At 39.8% G+C, this 17,900-nt stretch overlaps 2 pseudogenes; both read left to right on the top strand.

Moving 5' to 3' along the window:
* Positions 1-4,181: 4,181 nt before the first annotated feature.
* LOC129403455 (uncharacterized) overlaps positions 4,182-17,900 on the top strand; it is a 57,837-nt pseudogene continuing 44,118 nt past the window's right edge.
* LOC129403759 (small nucleolar RNA U3) lies at positions 16,061-16,262 on the top strand (annotated as a pseudogene).

Raw genomic sequence — 17,900 nt, 5'->3', positions numbered from 1 at the left:
TCATTCATTGATTCCCTATTTAAGAATTAATCTACCCACTAGCATTCTTTTTTTAATGATAAAATCAAAGCTCATGCCTGGGCTGGGGCAATAGCACAGCGGGTAGGGTGTTTGCCTTGCACGTGACCAACCTGTGTTTGATTCCCAGCATCCCATATGGCCCCCCAAGCACCACCAGGAGTAATTCCCGAGTACGTGAGCCAGGAGTAACCCCTCTTCATTCCCAGGTGTGACCCCCCCAAAAAAGATGGACAAAATGATTGAAAATGTTAATTTTGTAGAGAACTGGACTCTCAAAAGTCAGATTGAGAACTGAAGAATTGAGTATCTGAAATTAAAATCTTAATGGAAAAACTTAAGAGCAGTTAAGAAACAAAATAAAAATAGTCAAACCACCTGGTTAGAGGACATGTTTTATAGGCTGGAGCCCCAGGTTTGATACCTGGCATAGTCCCCTGAGTGCCACAGTAGCAAGCTCCTGAGCACTGGAAGTGTTACCCCAAACATAAAATGCCAAAAAATAAAATAAAAAAGTAAAAGTCATATATCTGCACAACAACAAAGTTCTTCAACTTCAAGGATATAAGTCTCACAATGGAGACATTACTGGTGCCCGCTTGAGCAAATCGATGAGCAACAGGATGATAGTGACAATGACTGTTCCAAACATTAAAAGGTCTTAGGAATGAAAGAGAACACCTGGCTGGATTGGATGCCAGTCAGTTAGAAGCCCTGGAGCCTTTCCCAGTACCCACTGTCCACTGGTATCCTGAGCACAGAGCAGCGAGGAGCACTCAAGCACTGTCAGTGGCCCCAAATCGCAGAGCATCTCCTCCCCGAGTAGTGAGATAGAGCCAGGGAGAGGAGCTCAGAGGGCTGAGCAACTACTTTACCGTTGGGGATATGACATGGCTTCCCTGCATCCAGAGATACATGGACAGAGGGGCAGAGTCCCTGACCATCTCAAGTTTGTAGCAAAAAGGGCAAAACCAACAACAACAACAAAAATAGTTGTGATAACTCCAAGCTGCCAAAAAGAAGTTCAAAGAATGCTCAGGTGTCAAGACAAATACTGTAATCCTGGAATGATATTTTCATTGGGGGACAGGAGCTGTGTGGTTTGGGCCACATGTGCTTAGAGCAACCTATAAAATATGGGGCAACAAAATTCAAGGCAAGCGTCCTACCTGTAGTGCTAACATTCTAGCTCTTTATTAATTTTTGATAAAGGTTTTTGATTTCTGTACCACTTCTGGCAATGTTCCGAGGACCCTATGTGGTGCAGGGATCGAACACAGGTCTGCCAAATGGAAAATTGTAAATGCCGTACCTGCTATACTATCACTCCTGCCCTTTATTTATTTTCAGTGTCTTTGATTTGGGTGATGATGGCTCAGGGGACCCTATGGGCTGGTAGGGATTGAACCCAGGTCAGCCAAGATCAAGACAAATGCCCTCCTGGCTGAACCACTGCACAGACCCCTAGAGTGAGACATTTAAAACCTGTGGCAGCTGGCCCCTGGAAACTTCCTTTAGGCAAGTACTCACTTCCAGCTGACCGGCATCCAATCCAGCCAGGTGTACTCTTTCATTCCTACCTTCTTTGGAAGTTTGTAGATGTAGACATTCTGGTATATATTCAGCAAGAATCTGTCAGGAGGAAAAGAAGGAATTGAAGGCTCTGAGCAAAATTCTGTACTATCACCATGAAGCTCTTAGACCAAGTGTAATTTTCCTCTCCTTTTTCTTATGCAAAGCCACATACCAAAAACGGAGTAAAATCATATAGTCTGTGAAAACCTGGCCTGTAAACTCAGAGATATGTTGGGTAAGGCTGCAAAACAAAATCAAACCTCTGAAATGGAACAAAAACAGTACTACTACATTATTTAAAAAAGAAAAACTCTGAACTGAACTTTGAGAATATGTCACTGGATTTCACACCTCTGCTGTTGGCAGAGTCTCTTGCTCCCAAGCCTCACTGGGTGGGTTGAGTTTCCCTCCCCACCCCAAGCAGAGCCCTGGCAGCCAGAGACCTCCGGAGGCAGCCACAGCCATGCTCAAGACCCCTCTCCACATGTTCAGACGAGCCTTACGAATTAGGAAATTGGCAGAGGAACCCAGGTGTGCGGGACCCGAGGCTGAGATCTCCAAGCCTACTCAGATTGGGACTGGCCTCTTCCATCCAGATCCCCCACTTTCCAGTAGCTAGGCAGTCACACCCAGAAACTACCCTTGATGCCATGTAATCCCATCAATTGCCAACATCCAGAGACTAAAACTAAGCTCCCAGAAGAGAGCGATACAGAGTCTCTTGCCACCTCACCTGGCTGTCTTCACTGGGGCCCCTCCAAGGGGGTGGGTTGAGTTTCCTAACCACTCTGTTTTCAAGCAGAGCTCCAGAAGCCAAAGACCTCCGGAACCCATCCACAGCCATGCTCAAGGTCCCTCTCCACACATTCGGACCAGCCTCACGCATGAAGGGACCGGCAGAGGAATCCAGGTGCGTGGGACCTGGGGCTGAGATCTCCAAGCCTGCTCATATTGGGACTTGGCCTCTTCTGCCCAGATCTGCCACTTTCCAGTAGCTAGGTGGTCACACCCAGAAACGGCCCCTGGCCCCTGTAATCCCATCAACTGCCAACATTCAGAGACTATAAAACCAAGCTCCCAGAAGATATCTTATAGCCTAGTTCTCCCCCTAGGAGAACCTGGCAAGCTACCGAGAGTTTCCTGCTCGCATGGGAGAGCCTGGAAGCTCCCCGTGGCATATTCATATGCCAAAACCAGTAACAATGATGGGTCTTATTCTCCTGACCCTGAAAGAGCCTCCAATGTGGGAAGGACGAGTAAAGAGAGGCTTCCAAAATCTCAGGGCTAGGACGAATGGAGACGTTACTAAGACCACTCGAGAAAATCAATGATCAACAGGATGATGATGATGATGATACATTTGACAGGTTGTCACTTGAGTTTTATTAACTTTATTTATTTAATTTTTTAAAATAATGAAACTGTCAAAATTAGAAAATTCTGGTTTTTTTTTCCATTCATGACTTTACAACTGTTTATTATGTTGTTTATTTTCCAGTGACTAGGGAATCTAATGTCTTTGATGATGCCTCTAACAGTAACTATGAGACCTGGAAACAAGATCCTCTGTCTGCCTCCTCCAATCTCCGGCATCTGAGGGAGGGGGTCAAACCTAGACGCCCCACCCTACCCAAGCTAGATAAATACCTCACTGGCTGACTCCCCACTACATCCACTACCCAGCCGCTCTCCCGACACACCATAAGACACTTAATTCCTGTTGTGTGAATGTTCGTGCGGTCAGAGGTGCTGAGACAAGGAAGGCAGAAGAAATGTATTTCATGGAGGGCCTAGGTTCTCTCTGACTCTTAGACAAAAGTAGAGAGCCCTGTAATCTCCTTTTATTGATCATGGTACTTCTAAAGGGCACAATACAGTGATGTCACCAAAGGCATCTAAAGAAGTTACAGGAAGAACATTGAGGTAGTAAAATATGTATTATTTCCTTGCATCTGAAGACCAGTAATCTTGGCCTCTAGAAAGAAGATACAAAACCAAAACTGAAACCTTTCTTGTACTAAAAGCACTTGGATTTACATCCCCAAAAGAAGGCTGGGCCGCCACATGAAATCTACATGTCAATTACAAACTAGGCAGCACCTGAAATCTATATCCCAAAGACTAGGCTGGGCCAGAGCCTACAATTTACAATATCAAAGGTCAGGCCAGGCTAACACCTGAGATCTGCATGTCAAAGACCAACCAGGCTTCTGTGAGAGAAGGAAAACTGCCCCTTTCAATATACTGAAATTATTTTCTGAAGGTAGCTTGAAGGGGGAAAATGTTCCTGTCTGTAGTTCAGTCTACATGGCTCGCCCTGATAGCTCAGTCCATCCCCAACAAATACCCATTATTCCTGCACCATATTTGATGGGGTTCAAATATGGTGTTAACCATGGCAACAGCTCTAAGGGCGATTGAGGCCACCCTAAAAGCCTCCATCCATCTCAGAGAGCCTGGCAAGCTACTGAGAGTATCCCGCCCACGCAGCAGAGCCTAGCAAGCTACCTGTGGCATATTCGATATGCCAACAACAGTAACAACAATTGGCCTCTGAAAAAATGTCAGGGACAAACTAGACTGCCAAAATGATTGTCTGTACTTTCAACACATGTACGTTGGCATCAGAAGCATCCATCAAGGACCTGATGGTGCAAGCACAGAAGATCAAGTACAACATCATTGGTCTGACTGAAACAAGAAGACATCAATCACATCATGCCATTTTTGATACTGGAGAAGAATTGTTCCTCAGAACATGTGACAACAGAGGTGTCCGTGGTGTCGGTGTCCTTCTAAACACGAACTTGGCCATGAGCATTGATTCATTCAAATGCCTAACAAACCGAATCAGACGATTATGCTTGAATAGATGTGGCTCACTGCCTGCAGTTTCTATCTTCATTGTCTACACACCAACATACAACTATGATAAAGAAGAAATTGAGAAGTTCTATACGGAGCTTGAGAAGTTCTATAAAGAAGACTACACTGTCTACAAGATCATTGTTGGTGATTTTAATGCCAAGATAGGTCCAAGAAGGTCGCCTGAAGAACTCCACATTGAGATCCATGGCCTAGAATGGAACGATCAGAGTGAGAGACTGTCTGAATACATCATGTTGACCAAGACCATCCATGGTAACTCACAGTTCCAGAAGGCCAAATCTAAACGTTGGACATGGGAATCTCCCGGTGGACAGTTCCACAATGAAATCGACCACATCATATTCAATCAGACGACTTTGCCTGACCGATGTCACTGTTGTCCCAAAATTCCAAACGGATCAGACCACCGTCTCCTTCGTGCAAAATTTTACTTCACAGAGCAGGGAGAAAGGTCTGCAAAATTTAAGTTTAAGAAGGCAACTCCCAGAATGACCACCAACTGGGAGCTCTTTGGCACTATTGCAGCAATGTGGGAAGATGCTGTCCTTGACAACATCAACGAGGAGTACGATCAACTGGTTCAGCACCTCCATAACTGTGCGATGAATGCCGAGAGTGAGAAAGCCACAATCAGATGCCTGTCTTCCAAAGCTCTCGAGGTCATTCATCAACGTGACTTGGTGTGAGCTTCAGGCAACCATAAGCTAACGTCCGAGCTTGCAAAGCTGTGCAGAGATTCTATAAAGGAAGACCTCAAAGAGAGAAAAGCAGCAGTGTTGACCAATGTGGCAGAAGCCAGGAAAAGTATTTGCAACACTCACCTATTCTTTGCCAACTACAAGACCAAGATAACTGCCCTCTGATGTCCTGATGGATCTATCACATCGTCCAGAAAGGCAATGGAGAGGATTATTGACAACTTCTACTTGGATCTCTTTGACAGCCATGTCCACCTGCCCACATACAAATTCCGCAGGATGGATATGTCGTTCCCAACGTCCTCCCTTACAAAATCCGACACGCCATTTCGCTGGTAAAGATGGTACAGCACCTGGTCCGGACAAGGTCAGACCTGAACACCTGAAGAATCTGCCACCAGTACTCATCAATACACTGGCTCGGCTCTTTACATGCTACCTATATGAATGCAAGGTTCCGTCTCAGTGGAAAACCAGTAAGACCGTTCTGTTGTACAAGAAGGGAGACATCCATGACATCAGCAACTATCGCCCAATCTGCCTGCTATCTGTCGTCTACAAGTTGTTCACTTGTGTCATCCTGAATAGACTAGGCAGAACACTAGATGAAGGACAACCATGTGAGCAAGTCGGGTTCCTAAGGGGATTCAACACAATAGATCATATCCACACAGTGACCAAACTCATTGAAGCTTTGCGAGAGTTCAAGATGCTGCTCTGTCTAAAGTTCATCGACTTAAAGAAGGCCTTCGATTCTGTTGAGAGCGAAGTGGTCATCGAAGCCCTAGCCAAACAGGGCATTCAAACTCAGTATATCAAAATCCTCCTCGAGCTGTGTTGTGGATTCACCACCAGGATCTCACCATTCTACAAGGAAGTGATCATTGATGTAAAGAGAGGGGTGCAGCAGGGTGATACCATTTCACCGAAAGTCTTCAGTGCCACCCTCGAGAACATCAAGTGACGACTGGAATGGGAAGGAATGGGAGTGAAGATAGATGGTCGGCAATTACACCACCTCCACTTCACTGATGACATTGTTCTTATAATGCCAAACATTAGCCAAGCGGCACAAATGCTGGCCGACTTCGACCACGAGTGTGGAAAGGTCGGATTGCAGCTGAATCTCAACAAAATGATGTTCATGAAAAATGAACTAGTCCCTGAAGCTCCTTTTGCTCTCAATAGAATGAACATCTCCAAATGCAGTAGCTATGTGTACTTGGGTCAAGAAATCAACATGAGGAATGATGTGGCGCCAGAACTGCACAGGAGGAAGAGAGCAGCGTGGAATGTCTTCAAGAGCGTCAAAGAAGTGGTTAAGAGGACGAAGAACCTCTGACTCCGGGCACATCTTTTTGATTCCACCATTTTTCCTGCACTAACATACGCCTCAGAGACCTAGGCCCTACACAAACAGGATGAGAATACTATTAGGGTATCCCAAAAAGGAATTGAAAGAGCTATTCTAGCAGTATCACATCTCACTCAAGTGAGAGAAGGAATCCGGAGTTCTGACCTCCGTCGACGGTCAAGAATTAGGGATGGTGTCTCGTTTGCCAAGGCATCAAAAATCAGATGGGCCAGTCATGTAATGCGATTCAGAGAAGACTGCTGGACTAGAGCTGTTGCCGACTGGATTCCACGGGACATCAGAAAACCTCGTGGTCGCCTACCAACTGGATGGTCAGATTTCTTCGTCAAATCCCTGAATGAACGGTTTGAGGCTCTTCCTGTTCCTGGAGCAAGCAGATATCATTGGGCTGCACTAGCATGCAACAGGGACAAATGGCAACGTTACTGGTGCCCACTCAAGCAAATCAAAGATCAATGGGACGACAAGTGATACAAGTGATAGGTGACTTTACAATTGTTTATTATGTTTATTTTCCTAGTGACTATGGAATCTAATGCCTTTAAAATGCCTCTAACGGTAACTATGAGCAGCAACTAATCAATGAAAAACCAAGCAAGTAAAATGATGATAAGTAAAAAAATGAACCCTGATGTCATAAATATATTAAAGTTTAACAACCCTTTAACCAAACTCTGAAACTTATCTATTTATAGTCATTTTTAAAGAATAACAACTTGCTGTCTTTTTTACCATCCAATATATTTCTAGAAAAGTATCCATTATTTGTTCCTCATCATTAATACCATAAAATAATTTCCAGTGGATTCTAAAGCAGAGATTGGATTGTGTGTGATCCCATAATTATAAATATAAGTTGTATTCTATCTTGTTAATTTCCTCCTTATTTTATGTCTAGACATCTCTAGTTTCTTATGGATATCAATGAAGATATTTTTTTTGTCTTTGTTTTTTCCCTAATGCTTCATTGTTTCCTTAAAGTTTTGTTTCCCTCTCTTCTTCCCCTACCCTAACCTAAGGGTTTTAACTGAAACCATTTCTACCTCCTAAGTACTTTTTTATTTCTGCAATATACTGCCTAATACCCAAGCTTTTTCCTGAATTTCTATAGTTGGCTATGCTCTGATGTTCTATTGTATTGGCATATAAGCTATCCAGTTAAGACCCTGAATCAAAATTTATAATTTATTCTTTTCCTATCCCATGAACAAAAATTCTATTCCCATTTATAATTCTTTCAAATGTATTTTATGAACTGAGTATTTTTGCCCCTAGTTCATTATTGTTACTTTACACACGTAGATTTATTTATACTCATATATAATTCTATGTGTGTGTATATATTTGCATATGTATACAAGTTTATCACATATTTTAATGATTTCATCTTCTGTGATTTTTTTCATCTGTAAAAATTTGTGCAAGTTTTTGTTCTCAGTGCAAGATTCATAGATCCAGGTGTGGAACCAGATAGTGAAAAACATTACTTAAAAAACTTATAGATAGTACCCTTTAGGATTCAAGAGAGTGATTCCCTGGATCTTCATAATTCTTTGGATGAGCAGTTTTATACATACTTCCCCAAATCTCCAAGAAATGTTGGACTTCAAATGATTTCTTAGCAACAAATATAAATTTAATCACTAATGTATAGTAAACTAGCAATTATAAAATATTATTAAAGTCTATATATAGTAAATACATTATTAGTAGTAATTACTTTTCTGTGATGTGTAATGAATGTGGCTCATGAAAAACTGGCACATGGCCTTCCTTCTGCCTCTTTCCTGTGAACTTGGAGTATTAGGAGATGGGTCAAACATTAGCATGAAGTCATGTTAAAAGCTCAATTTTCACAAAAACTAGATTAGATGAAATTTCCTTTATCCTATGACAATTAAGAAAGTGACCAAGCAAGTGGAAGCAAAGATAAACAAATGAAACTATCTTAAGAAGCTTCTGCATCTCAAAAGAAATAGTGACTAGGATACAAAGACAGACTATGGAATGGGAAAGGAAATTCACCCAACACCCTTCTAATAAGGGGTGAATATCAAAGGTATACAAGGCACTTATTGAGCTCTACAAGAAAAAAATATCCAATCCCATAAGAAAATGGGTTGATGAAATGAACAGAAAGTTTCTCAAAGAAGAAATTCAAATAACCAAAAGGCACCTGAAAAAAGGCTCTTCATCACTATTCATCAGGGAGATGCAGATCAAAACAACAATGAGATATCATCTCACACCATGGAGATTGGCATACATGCAAAAGAACAAAAGCAACCTGTGTTAAGGGTGGACGTGGGGAGAAAGAGACTCTCCTTCACTGTTGGTGGGAATGCCCAGTGGTCCAGCCTTTTTAGGTTGACTTTTTTACTCTATCACTTACTATTGGAGAGACTTGAAGAGTTTTGACATAACTTCTTTGAATTTACATCTATAATTAGGACTAATAAGCCTCTTTTGAAATGCTGTTGTAAAATGAGTATAAAGATGTAATATTTGAGAATGATGTTAGGACAAAATAGGCACCCAAACAATAGTAACTTATACTTTGAGTAGTTTCTCTTATCTATGGAAAAGACTTGCATGGTATAAAACAATTTGCTTCTGTGGAAGCAAGGAATTGTGGGGTCCCATCCTGTCCCGCAGGGAGGACCCTACGTGGGGCTAAGGAGGGGACGTAACCGAATGAACAGACGCAGAGCCAGAAGGAGGAGGAGAGAGAGAGAGAGAGTTTATTCACAGCAATTACAATACTTATACCTCTTGGTGGGAGGGGGCAGTATGCATGCTTGGACCCCCATAGGAACAATAGTAAAATGCAGATCAGGCATGGGCGTTGGGCAGATCAGGCATGGGCGTTGGCTAGTGAGAGGAATGGCGAACTGATAAGATCAGTAAGGTCAGCAGTGGTGACCTTCTTACAGAAATCCCAAGTAAGCCTCCACTTGACTAGAGGATAAGAGCCGGGCTTGTAAAATGGCTCCCTACAAGGAATCAATAAATAAAGTGGATATCCAACTTGGTACATTAATTATTCAATAAATTCTATTGAATGAATAAAACAGATATAGTTTCCTATTTACACAAGAAGGCTATTTTTCTTTTTCCCTAAGCATCTCATGAAAGCTATTGTCTTCAAATGTTCATTGTGTTCTAATATTTATTATCAATTATAAATTGCAGTGTGAAACAAGCAATACACTCAACTGCAGATACCAAATAAAAATGTATTAACCGGAATGCCAAAGCTTTGATAACTCCATGATTAACGAAGGTCATAGTATGTACTTACTATGACCTTCATTACCAGAATATCTCAGAGCATCTTCAGAATCATCAAAGACCAAATCAATTTGATATGATTTTTCTATCAAGCATGTTTGTGGTACCTAAAACCTTTTAAAATAATAATCCAAGCAAGTGCCTAGAGGGGAAGATCTAGGATGTTGTTGGCTCATATCTTTAAACAATTCTTTGAGAAGGACTCAAAAAATCATTCATGTAACTGAAAACTAACAGGAGTTAGAATCAGTTAGGTATATAGCATGCTTGGGAATTGTTTATTTTCACCACAGTTTGATTATTTATATATTGTTGCTAACCCATCATAGAAAATCTAGATGTGATTTTAGGTTATATGCTTTAATGTTGCTATTTGCATCACAGAATATTTCTATGCAATAGAATTTCTTTAGTTTTTATACTTACACACCATATTATTTTTTTTGCTGTATGAACAGTACTTCCTAAAGACAGGGAAAAAGCTCAAAATAAGGTTTCCTAAATTTAAAAGCTTCCTGAAAATTTTTAGTGTTACATCCACAGAATCATTACTTTATAAATTATACTGTTGATTCTATGACTGACTTTAACATACTACATGTAGAGTTTAGAGCATTAGATAATGACCTAATATGCCAAGCCATCATTTTATAGCCATCTACCCAGACAATTAAATTTTAGCACCCTCATTTTGTCTCAAAAGCAATGTACAATATTAAATATATGGTATGTTTCCATTTTAGCTTTATTAAAAATATCACTACTAATAATAAGAAGCATAGTTCTGATAAACTTCAAAACTAAAACAAAGAAAATAAGTAATTTAAATTAAAACACAAAATCCTTTAGCTAGAACTTTGAATTACACAGTCCAACAGGTGCCAAGATTTCAGAGGAACAGGAACCACTATACATAGGTGGGATGTATCCTCTTGGAAATCAGTATGGAGAGTCCTTAATATGCTAAAAATAAATTTATCATAGGATCCATTGACTCTACCTCTAGGTATCTATCTAAAGAATATTTAAAAACTAATTGAAAATGAAGTTACATCACTACAATTTTCCTAGCAGTGATTTCTACAATAGTCAAAGTCTGGAAACAACCCAAGTTCCCAGCATGCTAGATATGCACAATAGAATACTACTCAGCTAAGAAAAGATAAAATCTTACCATTTGCAACAACTTGATGGAAGATTATGGGTCTAGTACTAAGTGAAATATGTCTTAAAATAAAACACACCAAAAATGTATTATGTCATGCATTGCATGTGTAGGATATAAAGGGGGGAAAGGAAATTGACAAAATTAATCCAAATTCAAATCTTGGATTTAGACCACAGAACTCAGGTTATCAAAGATGGAAGGCATAGGGTGTACAGATGTATAGGGTTCCAATAGAAGGTAATAGCAGGACATATGGACTTTGGGGATAGTATGACAATTTAATTTTGAGAGATGCAAAAAAGCAATCCTGAAACATATAAAATGATGTGATCTAAAATTGACTTCAGTGAAAAATAAACCAATGATCAGATGTAATTATGAATCTGAAAACTTGGGGCTGGAGTGATAGCACAGTGGGTAGGGCATTTGCCTTGCATGCAGCCGACCCGGGTTCTATTCCCAGCATCTCATATGGTCCCCTGAGCACCACCAGGGGTAATTCCTGAGTGCAGAGCCAGGAATAATCCCTGTGCATAGCTGGGTGTGACCCAAAAAGAAAAAAAAATAAATCTGAAAACTTTTATGAACTTCCCCCTTTATTATATCAAGTCTATAAAAGTATGTGACTTTTCAGAAATATATTTTGTATAGCAGTAAGAAACCACATGCAATTAAACAAAGGGTTACAGGTGTTAATAATGAGAAAAAAGGATTCAGAAACTTTGGGTATTTTTCTATGCTTTTGCAAATATGGGGAATTTTTAACAAATGTAGTTTAAATTATAGGTAGATTTCATTTGCAATGCACCAATATATAATATACATGTACATATACACATATATTCTAACACTCAGAAACTAAGGAAGGCTTTTAATTTTACTGAGAATAATTTTGAAATGGAAAATGAACACCCTTCTAGCTTCACTCACAAAAATCAGCCTCAATGAATCTAATCGGTAAGTAAAGATCATTTAACAAAATGGTATATGCTGAAATGACATGGCTGGCCTTCATATATAAATCATTACTTTGCTACTTAAGTCAAAAGCCAGTCTCTCTTGATAGATTTTGTTTTTCATGTATTCTGCTCATTTCAGCTCTCCAAGTGTATTTTGTGACCCTGTGTGTACCCTGAGCTGTGCCTGGATATTCATAGGAATTCTGCTGCCTCTAAAGCTGCTCATCCTGATTTCTGGTCCCCCTGCTGCTCAGGAGGATACTGTAAAGCATTCTCTGCCTTTCCAAAGCATATGTTTAGAAAGGAGAAACATTTTCCATCCAGCTGATGCTTTATGTTCCCATTTCTTTTAGATCCAAATTTTTCTTATTTACTAACCTGAACTTAACTCTGACACGCTTTGTGTGAATTTTTATTTTGAACCAGACACATTAAATTTAACCTAGTGTTCTTGGGAAAAATCATAAAATCACTGCAATAACTGCTTTTTTTATTGAATTAGGACATATATTACAACATCTGTTTCATAGTTACCATAATAAATAATGTTTCACTTTTCAAGACTGAGTTATAAAAATAATTGATTTTGACATTAGCCCATCTATTTAATATGGTCTATAAAATGTTCAAAAAACTCTAAACAGTATGATGACCTAACAAAGAAGCCAATCTGCTAGATGGATGAGAACTTTGGATATCTGTCTGGGGGACACAACAGAAACACGGTTACAAAGACTATAGGACAGTATCAGCTGTCTAGTCCAATGTTTGTTTATCCATCCAGCATAGCTTAGGGTAAAATCCTGTATTTGTTTCTATGGTTATAAACCGTCCCACCCTTCTGGACATTTACATTGAATCAGTCAGCCAGTTATGCAAAAAGGAGTCTGGGAGTAATTAAAATGAGAGTTATAACAAAAAATGATATTTTTTTTTGCCATGGTACCATTTCTTTGTTAAGTTTAACAAAAATCAACATATCTGAGACAAGATCAACCTATGTAATAGTGGTGAAAATAAACCAACAAACATAAGAACATATTGGTAATTAATCCCAGCTATTAAAGTTATATGGATCATATGTTCCTCTCTACCCATGTCCCCACCAGCTATGTTTACTCTAGTAATCCAAAAAGTCCAAGTATACTTGGCCCACTGACGGGTAGGCCCATTGAACCAGAAACTTATGATGAGCCCAGGAGAATCCTGGAAGAGAACGCTCTAAGAAAATGTGGGTTTGTCTATTGGAATTAGTTCTAGTAAGTGTTTCCATGACCAGAGGGAGAAGATGGGGTTGATAAGAAGAGCAGAGCAGCTGTCGCTAATATTTGGCCTTCAACATCCTCTTTAGGAGCTGGCAGTGAGGTTGCTGCTCAGGAAGGTGGAAGCAAACTTCTGTGACATTTTAGGAGGTGGGAGACTCTTGAAAGTACAACAGTGACTGCCAAACTCTGGCAGAAGCAGCAACAAGAACGTTTAATGGAAGAAGTATCCATGCCAGAAGATTTCAAACATCCCTTTGGTAGGAGGAAAGACAGAGGATCCTGCATGGGTATCCTCAGCACTCTTGTGGCAGATGAATTAACAAACCCTAATTTCTCTACAGTGTGAGAAGGGAATGGGGGGATAGCAATAGTTCTGAAGCTCCTTCTGTGTATGTAGAAAGGCTGCACGTAGGACTCAGAATCCAAGACTTGCCAAATGCCTCAGAGAGCCAACCTGTCTTAAGGAGCTATACATGTTTAAGTAATGAGCATTTTTGCAGGCCCTTCCCCAAGTATTTGGGATGAAATACAACTCTCAAGACATTCTCAGAACCCAGAGGGCCCACAACAATGATAGATTATATATCATAGTCTGGCAGGATAAAAGCCATAAACATATTTAATGAGACTTGGAAAAAATATTTTCAAATGTGCCACTTCTCATGTCAAACCAGTGCAGTAGAATCACAACTGTATTCATTTTATTCAGGGGAAAAGAAATTCTTTTATTGCTAATGACCCCATTCTTGTTGACAGGTTAGAGTCAAAAGGGGCTACAAAACCAAATGCTAACACATTGCTGATATTTCTAACTAAATAGTTTTACTTAGTAAATATGAGAGGGAGAAAGAAGGAAATAAGTCTCATAAAGCATAGAAAGAGAAATTATGCATTTTGAATTGGGATACAGGCAACAATGGAAGACCCTGCTAGTTTTACTTAGGTTAGCATTTTTTTTCCAGTGCCAACCACTACAACAACAGAGGAAAAAGTCATAAAAAGAAGTTGTATTGCAAGAAGAAGGGGAAAATGGCATTTACACTGGTCCAGTAATAAATATCAATTCCTAAAACTTCACAATTTATTTGTTTGGTGAATTTTTGGTAAGATGGTAGGAGTGATGGTTAAATTCAGTTTAATTTCTGCAATCAAATAAGTGTAAACCCTGTGTCACTCATATTACTCATCTTCATTCATGTCAACTGTATCTGCTCTATGAAACTAGGAAAGGGTAGGGTATGCTTGGAGAAGCACACAATTACCTTAGGATCATATGAAGAAGATTAACATAGAAGTCAGAGATTTATGAAATTTTAGATACATGTGAGTATCCAGGATATGTGGATGGAATTGATGTTATTTTTATATAGATTACTCTTTTTATTTTCATTAAGGGAACTCTCAATCATTTTTAATTATGATAGATGATGCTGATGTCCATACTCTACATGCCAAATGATCTGTTGCCTTCGACAGAAGATAAAATGGCAATTCCATATTCAGTTCAATTTGAAATTATTTCTCAAACTGAAGTACTATCAATAATGCAAACCTCCACAAACAAGAAAATTTGCAATCTGACACTTTCTCCTTTACTCAATTACACAATGAAAAAAACATTAAAATAATTTTTTGGAGATTATCTCTTAAAAGAGCATAGCTTTTACATTAAAAATTCATAATCACTCTTGCTAAAGTTGAACAATGTGCCTAGAATACAAAGTTACTTAGTAGGATAGTTAAGTGGAGTATTTAATAGTGTTTTTTTTAATTTTTTATTAATTCACCATGAGATACAGTAACAAAAAATTCATGTTTGAACTTTGATCATATGGTCATCCAACACCTATCCCTTCACCAGTGAACATTTTCCACCATCAAAATCCCCAACATTCCCCCCCTCCCCTCCCATTTTCCATACCTCCCCCTGCTTGTGTGGCAGACAATTTGCAAGGTATTCTTTCTCTGCTTTAGTTACCTTCGATATTTTGAGACTAGTCCTACCTGCCCTTATATCTGCTGAAAATACAATTGCTAGACAGTGTGTTTTGTATTGTTTGTCATGGATATAATATGATGTCTCACGGCCACATAAGGGGGTGCGCACTTTAGGAATTCTAAGATTTTAATAATTAAGGTCTGAAGAAATTGCTGTAAGAGGTTGCTCGTGTCCGAGATTCCTGCGTGTGTCTCTGGATCATGGCCACGTGGGAGCTGGTTCTTCTTGCTGGCTTCTAGAATATGGCGACTGCTGGAGCTCTTAGAGGGCAAGCGGTGGGACGGCACCTGCCCACGTCTGGAGCAGCCCAGCAGAGAAGGCTTATTGCAAAATCCCGGGCCATTTCTGCCACAAGTTGCTCTGGCCAAGATTTCTGTGTGTGTTTCTGGATCGTGGCCACGTAGGAGCTTAAGTAGATGGTTGGCAGATGTGGCATCATCTCTGCATCCCATAGGGGTGAGGGGAAGGCCAGCCCACTCCTCCCCTGTCCCGAGAGACTTGGGATTCACCATCACAGTGGGCTCATACCTGGTGCTCCTTGCTGGCTTCTATAAAATGACGACAGCTGGAGCTCTTAAGAGGGCAAGTAGTGGGATGGTACCTGCCCCCGTCTGGAGTGGCCCAGCAGAGAAGGCCTATTGCAAAGTCCCGGCCATCTCTGCCGCAAGTTGCTCGGGTCCGAGATTTCTGTGTGTGTCCTGAACGTATGTTTTTGAGTACATGTGATAACAACCTCCAGTCACTGCTCAAGTTATTTGAACTGGGATGCCACATCAACTGCCAAACAACAGCAACTGTAAACCATGTGCAAGAATTCAGACCAAAGAATATACTTTCAGGAATCATCTCTACAGTTCATCACTAGAGAAGTTTCTCTGATCCTGTAGAGCACCGGAAACCATGAGAGGAGTCAGAGGGTCATCTCCTGAGCATGAAAACTGTTCTGCGAGTTGCTTTTGCAGCTGCCGTTTACCATTGATGATCATTCTTCTCTTCTCTAGGAGAGGGAGAGAATGCAGGCTGAGCATTTTTTTTTTTTTGTATATCTGGAAAGGTCGGTTTGGAGAATTAGTCCTGGTCCCCACATACTGGAGTCATGTTTGTAGAAGCTCATGGTTGCTGGGGTTCCATCTGGAGAAGACGGGGAGACTGCACCTGCTCCATCTTGGGCACCCCGGTGTAATTGGCTTGGTTTGGTGTCCGGAGCATTCTCCGGTGTTGTGGTGCCCACCCACCAGGATTCTTCACTGCTGAGTCATTTAATAGTGGTTAGAAGCATGTTATTTTAAAACTTGAAGCAAGCTTTTATCAAAAACAGCACACTTTTGTACAATTAAATTTGATTAAAATAATCATTAAATATTGGTTATTTAACCTTTATCTTACTCCATGTTGTGTGTTCATTTTTACAATGTAAGGGCATATACAGAATGCAATGCAGACAGATCAATTATTTTCAGAGACCACTGGTGGTATAATTCTAATTAAGGAATGTATGCAAAAGCATTTCACAGTGGGTTCTATAGTCTTCTCCTAGAGACTGCTTAAATATTTTTTTCTCCAAATTAGGCTCAAGTGTTGAATTAAAGAATCCTGGGACTAAAAACAAAACTTTGTAATCAGTGTGATAGAACTTCTTTTACCTAAATCTATGATAAATAGAAAAAAAAAACGATCCATGTGTTTTAGAAACATTCTTCTAATCATTGTTTACATTGGAAACATATAACCTCTGCTGTTATACCTTTTTTTTTAATTGCCCAGATTCTAGCACTACACTTATAAAAATTCATAAATGAAAGGTTCAAATATAAAAAAGTTTGGAAAGCAATTAGGTTTATTGCCCATAACAGATCACTGGTTTTGGTAACAATACAATTTCATGTTTAGAGACATATTTTCTGGAACCATTTTTAAATTAAGTTAATTTTCAGTTAGACACACTTTTATTTATTTTTATTTTGAGCTTTTTGTACAAACCTGCAATGCTCAGGGGCTAGTGCTGGCTCTCTGAGTGCAGGACTGACTTCTGGTGGTTCCTAGGAGACCAGGTGCTGTGATGGAGATCTAATTAGTGTTGTAGAGAAAGTGGCCTCATGCAAGGCAAGTACCTTACCTCCTGTACCAACTTTCTTGTTCAGACACATCATCGTCATCATTCCATTGATCATCAATTTTCTCAAGAAATACTTGCTCAGACACAGTATTTTTTAATTATTATTTTAGGCACTGTTATTTACAATACTGTTAATGGTAGGGTTTCATGCACAAAACATTGCAGCTCCACACCCTCCACCAATGTCCACTTCCCTCCCACCACTATCCCAATGTCCCATCCCCACCCCCATGATAAGCTTCCTACTAAAGAGCAGTTCTCAGTTTCTATTGCCTTTGGGCATTTGTTATTTCTTTATTATGTTCCTTTTTCTTATTAAATTAATTTTTTAATTTATTTTTTATTTTATTAAAATATTGTGATATGCAAAGTTATTGATAGATGAGTCTTAGTCATCAATATTCCAAGATCAGTCCCCCCATCAGTGTTAAAATACTATGCAGCAGCAAGGAATGATGAAATTATGCAATTTGCTGCAATTGTGTTGAAACTGGAAAATATGTTGAGTGAACAGTCAGAAGGACAAATATAGGATGTTATAACCAAA

This window comes from Sorex araneus, chromosome 3 (assembly GCF_027595985.1).
Source record: "Sorex araneus isolate mSorAra2 chromosome 3, mSorAra2.pri, whole genome shotgun sequence".
In the NCBI taxonomy this organism is placed as follows: domain Eukaryota; kingdom Metazoa; phylum Chordata; class Mammalia; order Eulipotyphla; family Soricidae; genus Sorex; species Sorex araneus.
This window is presented reverse-complemented; position numbering and strand designations above follow the sequence as displayed.